The sequence below is a fragment of the Dreissena polymorpha genome, chromosome 16 (assembly GCF_020536995.1).
Source record: "Dreissena polymorpha isolate Duluth1 chromosome 16, UMN_Dpol_1.0, whole genome shotgun sequence".
In the NCBI taxonomy this organism is placed as follows: Eukaryota; Metazoa; Mollusca; class Bivalvia; order Myida; family Dreissenidae; genus Dreissena; species Dreissena polymorpha.
This window is the reverse complement of record NC_068370.1, coordinates 47,265,321-47,282,207: the sequence shown is the minus strand read 5'-3', so window position 1 is coordinate 47,282,207 and position 16,887 is coordinate 47,265,321. Positions and strand designations below refer to the sequence as shown.

At 34.6% G+C, this 16,887-nt stretch overlaps 1 protein-coding gene across 1 annotated transcript in view; it reads left to right on the top strand.

Annotated features, from left to right (window-relative positions):
- LOC127862132 (WD repeat domain-containing protein 83-like) overlaps positions 1-11,982 on the top strand; it is a 173,580-nt gene extending 161,598 nt beyond the window's left edge. The window contains exon 8 of the mRNA XM_052401127.1: positions 11,902-11,982. The gene's annotated coding sequence lies outside the window, so the exon portion shown is untranslated. The remainder of the gene's footprint in view (positions 1-11,901) is intronic.
- Positions 11,983-16,887: the final 4,905 nt, after the last annotated feature.

Genomic DNA, 16,887 nt, shown 5'->3' with positions numbered 1-16,887 from the left:
GAATGTTATTCACTTTTCAATTTTAAGTGTATATAATTACAAAGACCTATAATACACAGGATAGGAAACCACGCGCTTTCTCGCAATAATCTTGCGGCGGGGTCACGTGGTTAGCTACAAGCGCGTACCTTTCAAAATGGCCGCGCGTGTATGGAAACCAATCTCGCTTCGCCGATGTCGGTTCAATAAATTACTTAAAGAATTATTTTCAGGCGTTTATCACGTTGTGTTGTTAATTGTTTGAAGTTGAGATTGTTTGTTACAAATAAAATGTTTAAGATGCTTTGTGTATTTGTTGTGTGTGTGTGTGTGTGTGTGTTAACAAGTGTTATTTATCGGCTAAAATTTGCCGATTCAGCCGCTCATATTATGTCTTTGATGAGACTTTTTACTTGTTACAAACAATTCACGCATGTTTTGTTGTGTTGTTTTTCATAACCGCAACATCAAGCAGATTATATTTAATTATTTTAATTTCAATTAATACATATTAAAGATTCTCGCGCAATTAATCACCGCTGTTTGTAATTGGTCTCAATAGGTACAACTCTACATTCGTAAATCATAACATTATATTTAGTATGATATTTTACATACGCCTTCCATTTGTTGTTCTTGTCTAACTGAAATCAGTGATAAAAGTTGTTGTTTGGATTTAAATTAAATTTTGTGAGCTGTAATTATGTCACGTAAAAAAGATCCGAACTTTTTATCATGGGAGAGGGATATTGATCTTGACGATCTTTTAGGTGATTATACAAACGATGAAGAGAATGTTAATATATCTAGAATCTCTAAGTCTAGTTCAAGTTTTGAGAAATGTTCTGACATTTATGTTTGTCCAGAGTGTTCACGTGAATACAAGACTGTCGCAGAGTTCCGTGGTCATGTTACAAAGAAACATGATAAAAACCTGAAAGGTATGTAATGAAAAATAATTTCTTGAAATATATGTTCTTTGCTGTGTTTAATTTAAATAATAGATGTATGTCTTTCGCCTACAATAGTAATAAGAAAACTTTGCTAGTTGCAAAAGGTCCATTTAGCTATTAAGTATTAGTGCTGTCTTCAGTATAATACTTTAAAGTGAACAACACAGTAGTCAGGAGAACATAATTTTAATTTTCTTTCATATTATCATGAGTATGAACAGTAATAAATTTGTACGAGATAGAAATGAGCCTTGTTCTGAGAAAACTGGGCTTAATGCATTTGCGTAAAGTGTCATCCTAGATTAGCCTTTGCAGTCTGCACAGGCTAATCAGGGACGACACTTCAGCTTTTATGGTATTTTTTGTTAAAAAAAGTCCCTTCTTACCAAAAATCTTAACAAGGCGTACAGTGTCGTCCCTGATTAGCCTGTGAGGACTGCACATGCTAATCTGGGATAACGCTTTACGCACAGGTATTATGCACAGTTTTCTCAGAACGTGACACATATAAACTATAGATACTATTCTACATGCAATGCAAACTACATATAGAATACTATATACATAAAATCAACATTTAGAGAACAACATAGTAATTCTATACATAATATATTATAAAATCAGATTACAACATAATAATTCTACTTTTCACATGTTTGACTCGCATAAAGTCATTACATATTTTTCACATTTCACTAGTGTAATAAAATTTTTGCATTACGTTGTTTTAGCGTACGGACGTTTTTGGCATTTGCTGCGTTTGTTACTACCACGCTTAAATTGTTCACTACAGGAATCCATTAACGAGCTTAATTCCAAACTTTCATGCTCCTTAACTGAAGCACCCTCCTTCCTTATCGAATTCTCATATTGTCTTTTTAATTTCCATACAGTATTTGTTAAGTCACTAATTTCTCCTTTTTGCTCCTTTAGTTTAAGGCACAATTCATCCCGGTTCATATCTGAGTGTTCAAAGCTGGAATGGCTGAATTTCCTAGGATGAATTATTCTATCATCCAAGCGCTTTTTCCTTTTCGCAAGTGCATAACTGTAATTTTTGCATTTGATGCAATTTAGTTTTCTTGGTGTTAACAATTCACACGATGATGACCTGATAGTTGACGAATAACGTGTACCCTCAGATGTCACAGCTCCAAAGTCTCCTTCCCTGAAAAATAAATAAAACATTTTGATGAACCATACTGTGTCTGCATGTGTGAAGAGAGGCTTAATCAAACAAGCATGCATTGTATATATGAGTAAAGCATAAAGCTGAGTCATTAGAGATGGAAACTGAAAGTAAGAGTTGAACAAAATTGCATCCATTTAGTTCTTTGTTTGAACTTGTGACTTTTTACAGTCATTTACAGTGCTGTTTAATTACCATAATGATTTTCGTACAAATGTTACAAGCTTCATAAGTGAATTAATACAAAATAAAAATGTACATTTAAATTGTTATGTTGTTTTCTTTGGCCTAAAAGATTTGTTTTCTTTCTGGTGACTATGCCATGTCATGACAGCCTCAAAATTTAGAAAGAAATTCATCCATTGAAGTTTTCGACATGCAACATTATGCATAAAGCAAAAATACTTTAAATGCATGTTTTTTTAAAACATTTTTCTGTTATAAGTTATAACACTAGCTTTTCATATCCCCTAGCAGAAAAAACTTTATTTCATACAATTTGCATGACAAACAAAAAAGTTTTACATATAAAGAAACAAGGCCATGTAATGACAGCCTTCAAATTTAAAAAGAAATTCATCAGTGTAAAATATTCAACATGCACCATTTATTTTATTATGCTAAAAATCTTTAAAAATGCATTTTTTATGTTATAACACTAGCTTAACATCTCCCCTAGCAGAAAAACTTTACTTCATGCAAGTTGCATAAGAAACAAAAAAGTTTTACAAAAAAAGCCAACGCCATGGCATGACAGCCTTAGAATTTAGAAAGAAATTCATCCGTTGAATATGTTCAACATGCATATAATATAATTAGCTTGAAATCCTTAAAAATGCATTTTTTCAAACTTTTTTTCTGCTATAACACTAGCCTAATATCTCCCCTAGCAGAAAAACTTTACTTTATGCAAGTTGCATAAGAAACAAAAAGTTTTACAAAAAAAGCCAACGCCATGTCATGACAGCCTTAGAATTTAGAAAGAAATTCATCCGTTGAATATGTTCAACATGCATATAATATATTTAGCTTGAAATCCTTAAAAATGCATTTTTTCAAACATTTTTTCTGTTATAACACTAGCCTATTATCTCCCCTTGCAGAAAAACTACTTTATGCAAGTTGCATAAGAAACAAAAAGTTTTACATAAAAAGCCAATGCCATGTCATGACAGCCTTAGAATTTAGAAAGAAATTCATCCGTTGAATATGTTCAACATGCATGTAATATAATTAGCTTGAAATCCTTAAAAATGCAATTTTTCAACACTTTTTCTGTTATAGCAATAGTGTAACATCTCTCCTAGCAGAAAAACTTTACTTAATGCAATTTGCATGAGAAACAAAAAAGTTTTATAAAAAAAGCCAATGCCATGTCATGACGGCCTTTGAATTTAGAAAAAATTCATCCGTTGAATATGCTCAACATGCATATAATATATTTAGCTTAAAATCCTTAAAAAATGCAATTTTTCAACACTTTTTCTGTTATAGCAATAGTGTAACATCTCTCCTAGCAGAAAAACTTTACTTTATGCAATTTACATGAGAAACAAAAATGTTTTACAAAAAAAGCCAATGCCATGGCATGACAGCCTTAGAATTTAGAAAGAAATTTATCCGTTGAATATGCTCAACATGCATATAATATATTAAGGTTAAAATCTTTAAAAATGCATTTTTTCATACATTTTTTCTTATATAACATTAGCTTAACATCTCCCCTAGCAGAAAAACTTTACTTCATGCAAGTTGCATAAGAAACAAAAAAGTTTTACAAAAAAAGCCAATGCCATGTCATGACAGCCTTAGAATTTAGAAAGAAATTCATCCGTTGAATATGTTCAACATGCATATAATATATTTAGCTTGAAATCCTTAAAAATGCATTTTTTCAAACATTTTTTCTGTTATTACACTAGCCTAACATCTCTCCTAGCAGAAAAACTTTACTTCATACAATTTGCATGACAAACAAAAAAGCTTTACAAAAAGAACCAAAGCCATGTAATAGTGGCCTTAAAATTTAGAGAAAAATTCATCAGTTGAAATTTTCGACGTGCAACATCTTGGATCAAGCTAAAATCCTTAAAAATGCATTTTTTTTATATTATTTTTCTTTTTTAACACTACCTTGCCATCTCTACTAGAAGATAATTTATACTTCATTCAATATGCATGACTAACAAAAAAGTTTTGTTTACAAAAAGAACCCTTGCTATGTCATGAAGGCCTGAGAACTTAACAAGAAATAAGTTTTTTCAAACTTTATTCTGTTGTAGCACTAACTTATCAGCTGCCTTAGTAGAAAAAATGTAGCTCCATATACTTTATATATGAAACAAAAAAGTTATTTAAAAAAAACGCAGATAATGACGGCTTTAAAATAAAATAGAAATTCATCCGCTGGACGAATTGTTTTCACCATGCAATATATCTACTTAATTCATTTAATGTGATTAAATTATTCATTAATGCGGTTTGTACCAGACATGTATTAAGCTTATAACAGTGGTTAAAATTTTCACATAGCAGAAACGACTCACCTCTGAAACCTCATCATTTGATACAAGTAACTCTTAAAAAAAACTCACAATGTCAGATGACACAGAAAAAAAATTATTTATAAGGTTTGTTGCCAATTGTCAAAGTGCACAGTATTGAAATGAACCATATCGGTTAGCTAAATGGATAATACTATCAGAGCAATAAATAAACTGCTCCTAACAAAAAATACCTTTGCTTACAAATTTTTCGAATGACGAAATTATTCCTAAAAAAACAACAACATCGTCGACTTAAAACATCCGTGATTGAAAGCGTTTGCAAATCGTACACTTTAGTATTTATGTCGCAAAAACCCTAAATAATGTCCTTTCTTGCTTCCTTTGTATTCTTACATAACAGGCGACTAACCGGAAACCGACAAAAATTAAAATCAAAACAATGGAAACTTAACTGCAATTGAACTAATTCTAAATCAGCTCAGAGTTACGTCTAATCGGTCGCGAAAAATAGAAAATAAGACATTGAAATTATAAATATCAACAAGAATGTGTCAAATACTTACCAATTCAAGTCAGGAGAATATATATCTAGCTAAATGTAAGAAAAATACGATGGAGAATGATGCACTCGATTAAACAAAATGGCGATAAACGGCGGATTTAATTCCATTTCCGGCATCTCCAAACTACGCGCACCTGACTCTCGCGGAATCACGTCTGCTGGGAGGCAGTATAGAAAAACGCGATAGGCAAAACGAGAGTTTCTTATCCTTCTATACATAGGTCTTTGATAATTAGAATTAAACTTTATTTCACATCTAGCTTAAAGCATCTGGCCCATAATACAATTCATATATGGAAAAACAATTTAACTTGTAGGTTAGAAGTTATTGTGATAAAATGAGACATTGCTCAAAGACAGTGCTCGAATTGAACCATTTTCCATAATCTCAATGATTTCTAAAGTTGTCTGCAACAAACTCATACAATTTTTATGTTGTTTGGTAAAAGCTAAAGAAATATACAATGTTTTTGTCTCTATGAAACTTATCTAATTTTATATCCAATTAAATTGTCCTTAAAATAAAGTCGAGAAATAGAGAAGCTATTCATAAAATTATTAACAAAAGTTACTTACATGTCTCTTGCACTTGTTGCACACATAATCTTCTCCAGCCATCACATAGTAATTGGATACGTCCAACATCATTCGGGTCTTCTGATGAACCCTAGTCTGTCAGCAGACTGATATGTTTTTTTTCTTTTCTAATTTCACAATTTCTTCTTGAGATGTATTGCAATACAATATCAAAGCTCCTTGGCTTTGACCCAGTGTGGTACAGAAAAGGAAAGTCTCTATGCGAACGGTACCCCATGGGATAGAGGGAAACGCAGCCCTAAGACGTCGGAACTTTTCATCATATGTCAACCAGGCCCGGGTGCTGTTGGAGAGTCTTTGCATGATAGTCTTGTATCTGAAAAGATGGGGGGGCTTGTGTTGGGTACTTTGGGTATAAATGTCAAAATAAATATGGAAAGCTTCATTCAATTGGTGGATGTTGTTCAGTTGTTTCTGACTGGCTTTGTGGGTTGATGTGATGGTAGATGATTGTGTTTTGTGGATGGTTGTAGTTTGTTGACTGTGGTCTTTGAAAATGAGCGATGGGAAATCTACATATTCACCATTAACAATCTGATTAACATCGACAGGATTGAAGAAACATCATCGGACTCCTCACAGACGCTACCAGTCTCCGAAACGGATGTGGCTGAAGACGTACCGTCCCGCTTCCTTGTGGGCTCAGTAGGAGCATTCAGCAGAGTCTTTATCTCTTCTAGAACTTCCCTGTCTTGGGAAATGGCCATAGCGATCAGCATTGCAAGGCGGTTCTGTTTGGGGGCTGGTTCATCTGAAGGTGCTGCACTGGTGGCCTTCCGTTTGCCACCTTTCGCTGTCCGTGGGTCAGCTTTGCCCATTGCACTGAAACGACAAAAATTATGTAAGGGATACTGAAGAAAGAATTTGTTATATTCGCTACTTGCAAGTACAGAGGTAAACATTGCAAGAAGCTGAAAAATAAGATGTATTATGGCATTTGGTGTACTGATGTCATAAACAACTAACGCAATCACGGAGTATGATTAATACCTAACACAACTGATTGTCATAAGTGATTTATCGGATCATTGTAAAACAGCGGTGTAGAGCAGCACAATATACGCCCGAAGGCCAGAATGCATGGTATTTTCGGTCAAATCCTATCTGTAAATTGTTTATTTTATGAACAACTACATATCATGGTTGTCATTGTTTGAGGTTTGGTTTAATTCAGTTGTATAGTTTGATATCTAGCGCACACAATAATTTGCAAACCAACGGATGGACGGACGGATAGACATGCCAAAACATAATATGATCCTTTGAGCATATTAAAAGCAATCAAAGAAGGAAATGTATCAACATTTTATAACAGTTACACTTAATAATATATATCCCCCAACACTCGGTCCCCATTTTTGCAATTGCAGTGATTCAGATTGGTCACACTTTCCTCAGGACAGGTGTCCTAAATCGTCAAATCTTGTGAGGACATTTGTCCTAAATTATGAAAAAACTTTCATACAGTTTTGTTATTGTAAAAGTAACTCTTTGTCCCCTCCTGAAGAGTTTTTTTTGCATCTTGCAGCAGACGCCAATTTGAAAAAAAAAATAGGGAGAAAAGGAGAAATTGCTAATCATGAGAAATTATTGGCAGTAAAAAGAGAAGGGAATGCACAATTATGTTGTTGATGCCTCTAATAGTTTTTGTGTTATGCTCCAAACAAAATTAAAGTATTAAAACTAACAAAGGGCAATACTCCTAAATTATGCAAATAGGCTTTATGGTTCTTGTACACTGCACTTATATATTTACCTATAAAGTTTGGTGTTGATATCTTGTATATTTTGTGTTATGCTGTGCACAAAGTTTTAGTATGAAAAAATGGCCATAACTCCAGAATTACCCGTATTCAAATGGGAGTTATGGATAGTCTGAAAACTATATGCTCCCAAAGTTATCTTTGGTGAGGGGGAGAGGGAATAATAGGGATCAAGGTTATACCTTAAGATAGGCTTGGCTGAGGAGGATCATACCATAACTTCTTCATCCTGTCAAAATCAAACTGGGGACCTCTGGCTCCATAGACGAAGAACGTTTTTTTAGCTCATCTATTTTTAAAAAAAAAATTATGAGCTATTGTCATCACCTTGGCGTCGGCGTTGGCGTCCAGTTAAGTTTTGCGTCGAGGTCCACTTTTCTCAGAAAGTATCAATGCTATTGCATTCAAACTTGGTACACTTACTTACTATCATGAGGGGACTGGGCAGGCAAAGTTAGATAACTCTGGCGTGCATTTTGACTGAATTATGTGCCCTTTTTATACTTAGAAAATTGAAAATGTTGGTTAAGTTTTGCGTTTAGGTCCACTTTTTTCAGAAAGTATCAATGCTATTGCATTCAAACTTGGTACACTTACTTACTATCATGAGGGGACTGGACAGGCAAACTTAGATAACTCTGGCGTGCATTTTGACAGAAATATGTGCCCTTTTTATACTTAGAAAATTGAAAATTTTGGTTAAGTTTTGTGTTTAGGTCCATTTTATTCCTTAAGTATCAAAGCTATTGCTTTCATACTTGCAACACTTACTAACTATCATAAGGGGACTGTGCAGGCAAAGTAATGTAACTCTGACTGGCATTTTGACAGAATTATGTGCCCTTTTTATACTTAGAAAATTGAAAATTTGGTTATGTTTTGTGTTTAGGTCCACTTTATTCCTACAGTATCAAAGCTATTGCTTTCATACTTGCAACACTTATTAACTATCGTAAGGGGACTGTGCAGGCAAAGTTATGTAACTCTGACTGGCATTTGGACGGAATTATGGGCCCTTTATACTTAGAAAATTGAAAGTTTGGTTAAGTTTTGTGTTTTGGTCCACTAAAGTATCATAGATATTGCTTTCATACTTGGAACACTCGCAAACTATCATAAGGGTACAGTAAAAGGACAAGTTGCATAACTCTGGGTGTCATTTTTACGGAATTATGGCCCTTTTTTGACTTAGTAACTTTGAATATATGGTTAAATTTTGTGTTTAGATCCACTTTACTTCTTAAGTATCAAGGCTATTGCTTTCAAACTTCAAATACTTTCATGCTATCATGAGGTAACTGTACCTGGCAAGTTGAATTTTACCTTGACCTTTGAATGACCTTGACTCTCAAGGTCAAATTATTAAATTTTGCTAAAATTGCCATAACTTCTTTATTTATGATTAGAATTGATTGATACTTTGACAAAACTACTCTTACCTGACATACCACAATAGACTCCACCCAAACCATCGCCCTTGACACCCCCTTCCCCCCCCCCCCCCCTATTTTTTTTTTATTTATTTATTATTTTTTTTTGTTTAAGATCATCTCACAAATGACCACCACACCCTCACACTATACCCCACCCCACCCCCTCCCCAAATTATTTTTTTTAAACAGTTAAAAAACAAAACTATTTATTTTGATTATTTTATGTTTGAAATACCGTCCAACCATCGCACCTAAGAATCCCCCCCCCCCACCCCCCCCTCCCCCACCCGAATCCCCCCCCCCACCCTTAATTTTTTTTTTTTTTTTTTTTTTTTTTTTATAAGATCATCTCACAAATTACCACCACACCCTCACACTATACCCCCCACCTCACCCCCCCCCATTTTTTTTTTTTAAACGGTTAAAAAACACAAATATTTATTTTTATTATTTTATGTTTGAAATACCGTCCAACCATCGCACCCAAGAATCCCCACCCCCACCCCCTCCCCCATTTTTTTCCCCTTTTTTTCGCATTTTGGGAAGATAGTGTAATAAATGTCCACACCCCCACACAATGCACCCCTCTTCACTCCACCCCTCCCTCCTTTGTGATTGAAGATGTGAGTCCCTTCACCTTTAAAAAGAAAATAGATGAGCGGTCTGCACCCGCAAGGCGAAGCTCTTGTTAAATCCAGCCTTGGTCTACGGCTGGAAGTGTCTTTTTCCATTTCTTCGTCAATGGTGTATCATCCCCTGAAATCATAAAAAAATACATTGATTCATTTCTTTCATTTAGACTTATTTAACCACATCACACCTACAGTAAAACTCATCATGCAGTTTGAGTGAAATTAATGTCAGCCATATGATTTGCATCTTTCCTTTATGGCATGATTGTGTTGAGCCTTATTTGTCACACATATGTAAAAGTACTGACACATTATTTCCAATTTGTGTCACAAAATTACAAATATGTACAAATAGGTGCTCGCATCTGAGAAATTGTAACACAACAATATGGTTTGTCTGCAAACCAGACTGCAGCAAACCTGAAATGATAGCATACTAGAATTTTTGGTAGGGTTACAGTATAGCCAAATTCATCAAAGTCTGCAAGTCAAGAGAAAAATATCATAATACCATAAACGCTGTTATGTTAAGCATGCACAATGGTGCAAAGGCAGTGTTCATTATGCATGTATTGGAGTTCTTCGATTTCTATCCAATAGTAGAAGTAGTAGGCATAATAGTTGTTGTAGTCTTAGAAGCAGTCATCATGTTAGTAATAGTCGGTGTCTCAGTATATAAAGTTGTCATAAGCTTAATACACTGCAACTCCAATATATCACGGTCCGTTATATTGCGTTGTCCATTATTTAGGGATTATGCTCCTCAGATTTTTGGGAGCCATAGCCGATTCACAATATATAATATATTGCGAATCGGCTATGGCTCCCAAAAATCTGAGGAGCATAATCCCTAAATAACATGTTTTAAAATCTATCAATTTTTTTTGAAATAAAATCCGTTTCAAAGTTGTATTTTACCTTTTTTTTCACCCACCATAATTTCTGTTTAATCCGACATTCATAATCCAGTTTTAACCAGATTGTTTGCTCTCATTGTACACCACTATAGCACCAGTGTACTGTGATAAACAATAATCAACTTACCAATCACAGGTCATTTTTGGGTGTTACCATTCTCTATTAAATTTGCTTTGAACTATCAAAACGCCCAGTAAACACATGAAGGGTTATACAATTACAACTGTAAATGTCACAAGTCAATACTGACCTATCTCAACAAGCTTTGCGCTTTAGATACAGTGTAAATTTCTTGCTTTTAATTGAGAGGTGAACCATGTCCCTCAGTTTGTCAAACTGCCCATGCTTTCCGTGAAGTGAATGATGTCATTTTGTACATGGGTTTAATTTGTGCATGCTTTCTTGAACAATAATACCTGACAATGGTTTTGGGATTATAAATTTAATTATACGCATTTGAAAATACTTACATGCAGTGATTTTTTTGCTTTTATTTGTTACAGCCTGTACCATTTGAATTGGGAAAATTAGCGCAATAAACCATGAAATTGGGAAAAATAGCGCGATTAACCATGAAATTGGGAAACATTAAGCATTATAAATATGATTATAAGTAACTGAACTAATATTGTTTTTAATTGCATGTTCAGGGGTTTTTCTAGCAATTTAAGGAGGAGTCTGGTCAAATTGAGATTTTTTTAAATCAATAAAAGTGGCAAATTTGGGAATTATTTATCGACAAAAAAGACTAAACTAAAGTCATATGTTTTGTAGGAAGTTTAAAAAATAAATTTGAGATCTAAATTTAAGAAATCATAAATAAGTCATAAGAGACTTCTTTCTTTAAAAAAAAAAGAGAAAAAAAGTTTTTAGGGGGGGGGGGGGGGGGCATTTTGGTAAGATTTTTGGGAAAAAAACATGGATTTTTGCGATTGGGAAGCAGCCTTAATCGGCGGTAATTTTGAGCAATAAAAATCACTGACATGGAATAATGTTTTGTGTTATACCAATGAATAACATATGGATATAACACATAATTCAATATGGTATGTAAATAGTGTGTTTTGAGATTGCCAAACTATGCTTATGCATACATATACATGCATGACTAACTTGACAATTTATATCGCGTGCTGGATATGTCACGGTTGCGATCTTTGGATCCCTTCAACCGCGATATATTGGAGTTGCAGTGTAGTTGGAATGGTCTTAATAATAGTTTAAGTAGTTGCTGAAGTCTTAGTAGTAGTCTAAGTCTTAATAGCCGCAGTCTTAGTAGCTGTCATAGCTAGAAGTTGTCGATGTCTTAAGTCTTAGAAGCCAATAAAAGTAACGAGTAATATTAATTACGTATTATCCACTTACCAGACGATGTCAGCTGCTGTAGGTCTGAAACTGAAGAAGGGTCCGTTTTTGGTTCGAGAATGCGTTCTTGATCCTGTGGTAACTGTCTCTGAGTTACGTTACGAGATGCTGAAAAAAAGACGAAACTATTCTCAAACCACAAACCAAGCATATTGGGGCATCTAGAAGGTTATTTATGTTTTGATGAATTGGTTGGCTTGTTTGTTTGCTTGGATTTTTACGCCGTTTTCAACAATGTTTCTGTTATTTCGAGGCAACAGTTCACTTATTCATGGTCCCTGGGTTGCAAATCAATACAAGACTAGGGACAAGTGCCTTGCCCAAGAGCACTCCAATATGACCGGCGACGGCGGGAATCAAACCCTGGTCTCCCGGGTGAGAGTCCTGCGCCTTAACCACTTGGCCACGGAGGATCCCTGTTTGGCTTGATATATAAATAAAATCACATAAAAATGAAGAAATATCTGCTTTAACCCATTACCAAACAATTATGGAATTTTAATTTGATGTAGAAATCATGGAGATGAAAGAAGAAATTGCTCAAATTAGCAATTTCAAATAAGGTAACAGCAAATTTTTTATTTTAAAAGTGGAATAAAAACGGCGTTTCCCTAAATAAAATAAACATTATATGTTTAACCCATACATTTTGCAATATTTAAAACTGAATATTAATGTAAAAAGATAAGTAGGTAAGATATATCTACAGTGGGTCAATATAAAGAAGTTAAACTCCAGCTGCTGGAGCAGTATTTAATTCTCATTTTACACAATTAGTTGGTCCTTTATTTAAGGCAAGGCAAGTGACCAATTGCCAAAACAGTACAAAACAGCACACTACAAAACAACATACATAACACATAAATGAATAAAGCTGGGGTCACCGCCTTGGAACGGTCAATGCAAAGCATTGGAGGTTTAAACCGGTTTAAGAGTGCTCAACCTCACACTTGGCCCAGCAATATTCATGATACATTCAAGTGTAAATAAAATTTAACCTCGTAGCATTGTAACTAAAATTAAACAATAATAAAAGGGAATTAAAACGCATTCAATTTAATTACCATTTAATTACTCAATGGTAGGAAAGAGAACAGAGCTACGACTTTTTGAGGAACGATGCAATGAAACTACGAACACTTGTCAACTACATTCCTTCTTTATAGAAAAAGATTTAGGAATATAGCATCATAAAGTTAATAATTCAGATCCTCATCGCGCAAATACTAGAAGAAGCAGCAATAATGGGTGTAAAAGTTCCATATTACATTGCTTGGTTGTTTATGTGACTTCAAAAAAAAATCAAACAAGAAACGCTTGTAAGAGAGAAAATAAAATGAAAATTGAACGCTATAAACCCAATGACCTAAGCATGTAGATTACAACTGTCAAAGTTGGTCGTATGACTTCTTCAGGGGTGTATACAGATATGAGTTAACGATTCTCAAGTGCGCATGCACAATAACCCACACCTTTAAATTCTTTCACTTCCAGAAAATAACGTCTGCATGATAAGAAGTGCAAATGGGTTTAGAGGTTATCATGTACTATTTAATTAATAAAATTTAATTAATACTACAGATATTTTGCGCATGCCAAAAGTGTCCTGTGGACAACCTTCAAAATGAAAAGTAAAATGATTGATTTGGTTTTAAAATGTTATAGAAAATAATGTTTATTCATATTAAGGATGTATAATCCTTTAAGTTGAGTTTAAATAACGTACAAAGTATAAGCCATCAATATGTCCTTTTATCAACAAAATTTCAGACTTGTTCATTTACCAAGATAAAACTCATACCATCAAGGGAGAACCCGTCTCTTGTATTGTCACGTTATGCAGTCTCTGGAATGTTTCCCATTGTTGATGCATCTAGAAAGTTAATGATTTCTACAATTTCCTTTCTCATTTCAGTTCTCTACCTTTATCAATATCTTGTAGGTTTCTCCCCTCTTTAATGACCTCCATTATAGGTTAAGGATATTTATATGTTCCGATGTTGACATCCTTGGAATGACCCATATGTTTGTAGATGTAGTGACATTCCGTTTCGGGCACTTGAAGGGCACTGTATATCATGGAGATTCTGTGCCTCATTTTGCTTGGGGTTAATTTTTCGGGTTGTGAAATAAGTGCATTCTCTCACATTTTGCGAATGCATGCCCACCCGATAACGTGGTCTGGTGAGAGGACAGTATTTGGGAACAGAAACTCATAAGATGGAAGTACTTTAACCCGATTACGAATCTCAGGGTCGCACAGCATATCCAGACCGCGAATACAATCCTATGGAATTAGGACAGGGACAAGGAGGCTACCTTTGCCTGGCTAGTAACTGTTACAATTTTCAAGATGGGGGTTCATAACTTCACAACACAGTATATACACTCTACATTTTATTTGCACACTGATGATAAATATATACACCAATGAATATGTATCTCATACTACTTGTATCTTTACATCTCTATGTTCAATTCCACTCTCCCAGCTCCTCACTGAACCTGGCTTTTTATACAAATCTGTCCACCCTCCCATATTTGGATTTGTGGAAAGGCACTGATAGGACCTAACATTTAATTGATATTTATTATTGCAACTGTTGAAATATCAGACTCTGCGAGCAACAAAACAGACCAGCCTTGCTAATCTATATTATGAAATGATGATCACCTGGTATCCTGTTCTGATAACAAATGTCCACCATGCTCAGATGGCATCAAACAAAGCAGTCTAAATTGAGTTTATATACTAAAAATTACAACATAACACACAAGCATTTCAGAAAAAAACTTCTTGTCATAATCTGGAAGCTGATCTACATTGCCATTGTCTATCCACTTTCCAACTTTTGCAGAATGGTATTGGCTGATTTTCACCCTATTCGGCTCACCACCATGTTGTGCGTTGCAAAGCGTCAAGCGACTGCATAAACTGTCCTGTAAAACGACAAATGCTCGTCGATCTAAGAACGAATATACAGCCATGATTTGCTCTATATTTTGCTTAATGTACTTTTCTAGTTTTTGAATGTCCTCTTCATTAACCTGCTGCTCTGGCATTCTCAGTTTTGCCGGCTGTAGTTTATCGTGTATGCAGCATCGGCAAAAATCCTTCCTTCGTGCAATTGCAAAACGTTCAAAAACCTTTTGTAGCAAGCTACCTTTGAATCATCTTCTTTCGTCGAATAAAACTCTATCATCTTTCCTGAGCCATATGTATGATATATTTAAGGGACATTTTAAAACCATATTTCAAATGCTTATCTTTGTCCTTGCTGATCGTTTCGATTGCTCGTTCCAGGTTGTCGAAGTTTTTTACCAGAAACATGTCTTCAATGGTGTAACTTAAAGGCATATATTCTTTAAATGCTTTGTATAAATGTGTGAGAGATCGCATATCAGTCATGACTGATTTTTTGGCTTCCATGCCCTTCCCAACCTTTCCCGTTTGCTCTTGAAAGAGAGATTGGCCGATGAACCTCAACGCATCGCTGGATTGACAAATCAATTTAAAATTTTAATTTCAAATTCATCAGTATTTTTGAAACTCAAAAGTGATGTTTTTGTTATTCTTGGAACATCGATGTTGGCGCCTCTGCATAGCTTTCTTTGTCGGTAAAACAAGCGATTTCCAATGAAGCCGTTGCATTTTGACACTGAACATCAGCCTGACCTTTCCTCTCTGACATATACTAGTAATCTAGTTCCGGTAAAATGGACTGCTCCTTATTATATCGATAAATTCCATCTTTTCGGATTATGTCAAAGGCATTGTCTCTTTCGGCGAAAACTTTGGGATGAGAAAAGCTTCCTGAACTTGAGCTTCGTCTTGATGTTTCATTAATACGTGCCTTCTTGACTGACTTTGTTCCGTTTTGCAGAAAGGACATGGTCGCTTTGGCTTTTTGTATTTTGTCTCTGTAATGCGATAAATAAATATCTCAATACGCCAATAGACCATTTTCTAGTTTTTACCTTTTATATAACTTTTAACAAAAGAACTTATATTATAAATCATCATCTCATGATCATTATGAACACCGGGGTTACTTAAATATCAGGCTTACAAATAAAACATTAATAGATTCAAGTGTCTACTTCAATTAATTCTATATTCAATTAACCTTGCGTGTTTCCTGTAGTCTTGAGGTAATTTGGAAATAATATTTATTTTGTATTACCTGATCTTTTAATATGGGTCAGACAGTGGGTTGTTAAGGCACCTTTCTTCTTAAATACACGCAAACATGTAAGACAGGTCAGGTCTAAAAACGATATAAATATTAAAATGTAAAGATGTTACAGATTAAGATACTAGTAATACATGTACACTATATACACCGGCGTTTCTTGGATAGTGTATTATCTTAATCTTTTTTATTTTTATTGGAACTTCTATATAATTACCAGTGTGCAGCTCCTTGCATCGATGGAAAACATGACTTCCACAAAATCCATTGCATTTAGAGTACTCCAAATCCGAATGCCTTTTTTCTCTCTGACATGTATACTTGGTCCATAAGAGCGGCTTGTTCTTTTTTGTTGAGATAAATCCCATCTTTGCTATTCTAGCAAAGGACTTACCACTCTTTGGAATCTTTTAAATGGAACAAGGCTTCCAGCATCAGTTCTTTGTCTTTGTGTTTGCTCATCAAATGTCCCCTTACCTGGCATTGCTCTGATTGACAGTGGGGATAGGGTCACTTTGGTTTCTCAAATACGTTTTCTTCCAAAAACAACACACAAATCAATCATTTTTGTGTATGTGAATAAAATAAAATTTCAGTGTCATATTAACAAACACGCATCTACACAATCTTGGAGGCCGCATGTGTTATCAAAGATAATTAAATAACAAATTGTCTTTTAATGAATAGATAGATATTGAGGGGGAGCACCTATTACCAAACATCTAAGCCGAAATTAAAATAGTTTGGTATTAGATGCGTTTATTTTGAATTTGATAATGGTCAATATCTAGACCGT